The sequence below is a fragment of the Triticum aestivum genome, chromosome 3D, assembly GCF_018294505.1.
Source record: "Triticum aestivum cultivar Chinese Spring chromosome 3D, IWGSC CS RefSeq v2.1, whole genome shotgun sequence".
In the NCBI taxonomy this organism is placed as follows: Eukaryota; Viridiplantae; Streptophyta; class Magnoliopsida; order Poales; family Poaceae; genus Triticum; species Triticum aestivum.
Genome location: NC_057802.1, coordinates 592424367 through 592431897, shown reverse-complemented (window position 1 = coordinate 592431897; position 7531 = coordinate 592424367).

The following is a 7531-nucleotide window of genomic DNA, read 5'->3' as shown; positions in this document are numbered from 1 at the left end:
GCGTGGAAAATACTTCTCGTGCACGTATGCCCTCAATCTTGGATATCTCGCGTGACATGAGATCACATGCAGCAATGAAGGACAGTTAGGGAACCAACAATTATCAATTTTTAGAGCCAGGCCAGTATAATACCACGTTGTTGCAATCTTTGCCGAACCAGATTAAGGAAGGTGCCGAACCACGTTGTTTCAGCAAAGATTGCAACAACATCGTATTATACTGGACTGCCTCTAGAAGTTGATAATTGTCGGTTCCCCAACCATCCTTTTTTACTCCATCTGATCTTGTGTCACACTGGATATCACAGAGCGAGGGCACATGTGCACGAGAGGTGTTTTGCACCCCATGATTATGGGTCAAATTATGAAAATGGTTTACGGATAACATGGTTGGGACTTATGGGCACGTTGTGACTCAGAATTTTAACTTCTTTATACCTTGTGGTTTTCTTACCAACGTCTGAAGAGGTTGGTGCGGTGAAGATGCAGATCTCTGCCGACGGAGGTTTTTGCTCCTCTTCTAATTCAACTAGAACATCAATACACACTGACGTTATTTCTTTATCAGCTTCCTCTCTCTCCTGTTGATCCTCATAATCCTCGCTTTTTAAGTTAGAAGAGGACATGATGAACGATGAGCGAATGACGTGATATAGAAAGAGATGTGAACGAGGAGACTGATTTGGGTGGTGAAACACACAAGCAATATATATATAGAAGTTTATAGCGAATGCACAAAACAAAATCCATCCATGATCAACCCAGTAGATCTACAATATATTTAGTGATAATAGTGCATTTTAAGGCTGGCGATGCACTTCTATTATGTATCAAAATATAAATGCACTTCTGATTACGCAATAATCAAATATTCTTAGGATGAAAACAATTTTGTGATTCGTATGATTACTTACCCTACCAAAATGCATCGAATATTTTACACATGCATCTACAATCTCAACTTGTTATTTGTTTTCGTAATATTAAAGAGGGGTATTCGTCCTGATTTAGTTAGTTCTTTATTTCTGGATATTTCCTAACCTTAATGATATTCACATAACATAAAAGGTTTATCATTTCATTTGTATTTTATTTTTATTTTCATTTCTTTCATGAAGTTATTTCCTGTTTCCCTGTTGTTCTGTTGTTTTCTATTTCCGTTTCACCAGTGAAGTTCTTGATATTACTCTTATTTTTGTTTTCTTTCATTATGTTATTTTCCTTTTCCTTATTATGGTGTTTTTGTCCTTCATAGGCGGAGTTCTTAATATTACACGCATTTGCTTATATTCTTTTAAATCTTATAACAATAATTTTTTGTGGGTTAATAATACATTATTTTCAACATAAATCTATGATGGAACTTGAAGCACATGAAAAAGAAGAATACTTTCAATGTATAAAGGCATAAACTTTGATTGGTCGGTACTAATACTGAACGGTAGCTGGTTTTTTTCCTGGATAAGTATTGAACGGTTTGCTACTAATATTGAACCGTACAGCCTACACCACTGAATCCACTGCCATTATAAAAAACAAAACTTATTTTTTTGAGCTGCACAAGCCCAATAACGGTCAACACCTTCTTATTCCAATCGTTCACTACTAGAAAAAGGCCTACTAGTGGCGCACCAGTTTTGCCTACTAATGGCGCACTACTGGTGCGCCACTAGTATTTTTTACTAATGGCGCACCACTGATGCGCCATTAGTATAGGCCACGGTTCGCCATTACGATCTGACTTAGTAATGGCGCACCACATAGAAGTGCGCCATTAGTAACGATTTTTTCAATTTTTTTTCAATTTTTTCTTAATCTCGGGTCACTATGGCTTAATCTCGGGTCAATATCACACTACTCCAGCCCGAGCACGCTTAACTTCGCAGTTCTATCCAACCCCAGCACCACCTCACTTAACAGACACTTGTTGATATATCTATCATATCAATCCTATTAAACCTTGTTGATGTCTAGGACTTTGTTCATATTCATGAGCATGATGAAATTTTGAAACATATTTCAAACATCCCTGTCATATTACGAATCTTTTTTGAAAAAAATTCCAAAAAAAATTCAAAACCAATATTTTTTCTGTTACTAGTGGCGCACCTAGCAAACGGTGCGCCACTAGTAAGATTGAAATTTTTTGAATTTTTTTGCCTCTAGATCTTGAAAGCCCCGTATCTTTTTTTCTGTTAGGTTTTTGAGGATTTTGAAAATGTTTAATAGGGTTCCCCCGGTTAAATTTGGATGTATCTTTTCGAGTAGATGATTTTTCATATATAAAACTTTTTAATCCGAGTTCGTATGCAAAAGTTATGCCCATTTTACAAATTCCAGAGAGATTTTGCAAATAAAGTCGAAATTCATATTTGTAAATTTTTCCAACAACTAGACCACCTATCACATGAGAAACTTATTTTCTTTTATTTTTTGACATTTCCATCATTTTCTTTTATTTTATTTTTAAACTGAAAAGGCGGTCCGGGGGGGTGCATTCGGTGGAATGGGCCAAGTTACTAATGGCGCACCGTGGGGGTGGTGCGCCATTAGTAGTTCAACTAGTAATGGCGCACCACCCCCACGGTGCGCCATTAGTAGTTTTTCAAAAAAAATTTGAAACAAAATTACTAATGGCGCACCGTGGGGGTGGTGCGCCATTACTAGTTCAACTAGTAATGGCGCACCACTCCCACGGTGCGCCATTAGTAGTTAAAAAAACAGTTTGAAAAAATATTTGTAACAAAATTACTAATGGCGCACCGTGGGAGTGGTGCGCCATTACTAGTTGAACTAGTAATGGCGCATTATCCTCTGGTGCGCCATTAGTAATTTTGAAAAAAAAAATTAAAAAAAATTTACTAGTGGCACACCGTGGATGTGGTGCGCCAATAGTATTTGGACACTAATGACGCACCAACACATGGTGCGCCATCAGTATATAGTAGTGGCGCACCACATATACGCCATTAGTGTCCATATTATTTTTAGCCCTTTTCCTAGTAGTGGTTCGTCTACTCACTAGTGCAAAAATGACTAGGCACAACTTTTGTTCGTGGCGCCTCATTTTCAATCAACGCCACCGCTATATATTTTAAATAGTGGTGACGTTGGCATAATGGATACGACATTATTAAGATCATAGTGGTGGCATTGCCGAATAGTTGAATGCCACTTGCAGGTGTGACGCACAGTTGGTACAAGGCGTAATATAGTGGTGATGTCGCATAACATGGAACGTCAGCACTATTATGTTTAGTTGTGGAGTGTCATCGTTACCACACACAATATGACATGGGTCTATATTTTAGATTTACTTTTATTTTTATATATTATGTTGTAGTTTATTTTTATTAACATTAGAATGTTTCAATTGGAAATGGCGACCATTTTTATATTATATTGTATTTTTTATTAAATTCGAATAATTTATTTAGAAATGGTGATCATTTTTATATTATATTGTAGTTACATTAATGAAAGTAGGAATATTTGAATCGGAAATGCTGAATTTTTTATTGTTTTTATTAAAGTAAAAATATAGTTTTTAAATTTTATTAAAGTACTAATATTAGTTTGAGTGTTTTAATAAATTCAAAAAAAATTGGAGTTTTCCAACTATATTTTATTTAATGCTGACATTTGTTTGCTATGTTTTGAGTCTTTTATATTGTATTACCTTTATTGATGTAAGAGAATTTATTTGCTTTTTTAATTATTTTTTTGCGTATTGGGCCAAGCCCAAAAATGTGTTGGGGGCAGTGGGTCAAAACCAAGGTGGCAACGGCCCCCTCGCCCCACCTCGCTCGCTCTCTCTCTCTCTCCCTCGCTCCCTGCCTCCCTCCCTCTCTCCCCCCCCCCCCTCTCTCTCTCTTGATCCCCTTTCTGTCGTCGCTCTTCACCGGCCGATTCCGGCGGCCATTTTCGGCGGGCTCTAGTGCCAAGGTAACATCTACAACTCCCTTTCTCATTGTCCTGTCTCCAGACCCATTTGATTTGATTTCATTTGATTTAAATTGCTAGGCTTTTGGTGACGGAAACAACAAGATGCTAGGATTTCAGTTTGGCACAACATCGACTATAAATCATTGGTGAGTTCATCCCCTCCACCTTCTTCCTCCTCTCTGCAAAATCATCGGTGGGTTCATCCCGTCCAGATTTGATTTGCATTGCTAGGGTTTCTGTTTGGCAGTGAAGTGGTTAGGCAAAATTAGTTTGACTGGGTAAGCAAAATTAGGATGTATGGCAGTGCTGGGAAGTGCCATGTGTTTGTATGGCAGTGCTAGATAATTGGAATATATAGATAACTAAATTTATAACATAGTTTCTAGATTTGTTATGAGATGGAGTTGGAGTTGTTATGATGTGTATGGCAGTGCTAGATAATCTGAATATATGGATAATTAAATTTATAACTGAATTTCTATCTTTGTTATGAGTTGGAACTGTTATGAATTTCTACATTTGTATGGCAGTGCTGGGATGTGCCATAATATACCGTACATAGTTTTGACAGCTTCCCAAATTATAACTGAACTTTAGATATTAGTTGGACTTGTTATGATTTAGAGGGAGACACAAATAAACAAATTCTATTATGACAACATCCACGGAGGGAGACACAAATAAACAACTCGTAGAGCCAAACAGTTCAAAGTACTATAGTATTCTTGACGTACTTTAAAATACTTTGCTATAGGACACAACATTATTTATTTGTCTAACAAATTAAAGTGCATCAGGTCATGACCAATTCTGGAGGCAACAACGAGGAGGTATACGATGTGGAGATGCTCAACCAAGATCTGTTAGAGGCTCATCAGTATACCATCAAGAGGCTGCAACAGGTGAATGCCTTGTTGAAGGCGGAGAGGGGTCAGCTGCTGAACGAGAGTGTTGATCTCTTCAGGAAGACTAGTAAGATGAGGGAGGAGAGGGATAAGCTAATTGAGGAGAGGAATAACTTGAAGCAAGAGAGAAAACTCCTCAGGGCAGAGAAGAATGAGCTCAAGATGGACATAACTCATTTCAGAAAGGATGGAGAGGGCAATAGAAAGAAGATTGGCCAGCTGAAGCTAATCCTTGATCAAGAGTAGCCTATTTAGTTTGTGAAGTTGACTTTTGTAGTTCTTTAACTAGATAGTAGCTTTTGTGAAGTCTAACATGTTATGTTGATGGGTATCTATTGAATTATGTAGTTCTTTAACTAGCTAGTAATTTTTGTGAAGTAGAATTATTTAGTTTGTGAGGTAGAATTTTTTTGTATTAGCAAAAAATCAATTTGCTGGCATCGGCCAACAAGGCATGACAGTGTAAGATAAACATGTAGAATAGTGCTGAAATGGGCTCCAATGGTAGCACTTTTTTAAACAATGACCCATATTGGTGGCGTCGGATGTCCACACCAGCAAGGCCTTTTTGTCACGCCATAGCTAAGCTTTTCTGCACTTATGACTAATAAAACAAAGACAAATGCTAAAAGGAAAGGGTGGTGCAGATCTGATTTATATGTACATATACGAAACAACAGGCTGGTGAATATGGCAACAAAGGTCTGAATCCATTTATGCTCTTTTCTATCACCAGTTGGACATCTTTATTGTATCAATCTACAGTAAAAACACACACATGAGTATATACACTAAAAATATATCAAGCTGAAGGGAGGAAACCAAATATTAGACGCTCACACTGCTCACTTTTCAACTCTAAAACTATTTGGACATATATTCCTACTTGTGTGTGTAACATCCAGATTCAGCTTTTGACAAATTATTGCAACATAAACAATAAATATTATTGGGCAAGGGATCCTGGTGATTATTTCAACCGTCGTCTTATGAGCACATCATACCAGGACGTCTAGAACTACAATAATCATGTTCCAAGATTGAACTATATATAACAAACTTATATAAAAAAGACCGTGTATATAAGAGAACACGTTGAAAAAATAGAGAAGACCTATAGGAGATAGGATCAATCAAAATATCTACCTTGCTGGAACATCTTTCAGGTGATGAATTTAAACATCATATCTTAGAACTACAAGGAAAAAATTAAGTAACGATTAGAACCAGAGTACACCAATTGTTGCTTGGAGCCATCGATGCATCCATAGTTCCAAATAGCTTTTCTTCTTGCACACATTGGGCTTTCATCCACAAATCATTAGAAAAACTATGAAGAGAGCCACAATCTGAAGCTTAGTATGTTACAGTATGAAGATCATTGCTGGATCGGAAGTTCAAACAAAAATAGATGAGATGCTACCTTGAAAAAGGGTAATCTAGAAGAGCCTGGAAACAAATATCACGCAGGTTGTGCTTGAAGTTACGAGTTGGGTAATGCTAAGTTGAATCGGCTGATCTGCCTTTGTATAAACACATGGGATGGGTCTTTTGTCACATCCACAAGGAAATACTTTTTGTTGAAATTAGTGTGCCATCTTTGGCTCAGTTCTCTTCTTTGTTTCATATGGACAACCTTAGTATGTTCGTACTAGTCCAAATTTAGAGAAAGTGAAGTACAATGTAGTGTTCACAAGCAAACATAGCTATGAAAGCACATTAGTATATGTACAACAGTGACAGCTTAAGTAACATCACCTTCAGAGGGGCAAGTTTTATTTCACTAGATAAATTATTCCATCAACAACAGCTCCATGCAAAAAGCAATTTACCTTCATGTTAGTGCAAGAGCGCCATAAATGGGATATTATACGATAGGTGGTCGTGTCAATGAAAAATGCAAATATGTGGTCTGTCAAATATTATCATATATTAATATGCCCCTCAATGGCATAATATAGGAATCTGAAATTTATCAAAGTGATTCCGCCGCGTATGCATAGAGCGAGCACCTGATCCACGGATCATGGGTGCCTCCGACACACACCATCGTCTTCTTTCCTGGATTCATCTTCTTCAACTATGAAGACCGGCACAATGCCCGTGGCGTCCTCTTGGATGAGCACCAGCGGCTCACGCCCGAGTTAACAGCAGACGTGTAGGATATGCGTTAGGAATAAGCCACGCCGGCGTGTCGACCAGCGTGTGTGCGTCTAGGTCGAGTCCGGACTGCGGTGTGTGCGTCCGCGTTTATGTCCGTGGCAGTGTGCGTGTGTGCGTGTCGCCAGTTAGTGCTCGTGATTGAGGCATAGTTAGTGTGTGCTACAAGAAACCTGGCATCCAGGTCGTGCAGACGAGCGGGCCAGGCTCACGATCGGAGAAGACCGGATCACCAGGATGCGTGCGCGGGCTGATGTGGCGTCTGTGAGCGCTGCGGTTTCTTTTTGCGAAAATGATCCAGATCTATTATCAATGTTCAGCAGAAGTACAGAGCATTTCGAACATAATGAAAATTAGATTGAGATTCCAAGACACCCATACAACCAGTACTGCTGTCGGAACGAGCCGTCGACGCGCTGTTGTCGCCGCTCCCTTACCGGAGCCGGCTTGACCTTGTCGATAACATTCAGGAAATCTTCGTGCAAGTCTGCGTTGGTTTAGGTGCAAAAGGGGCTGTAAAT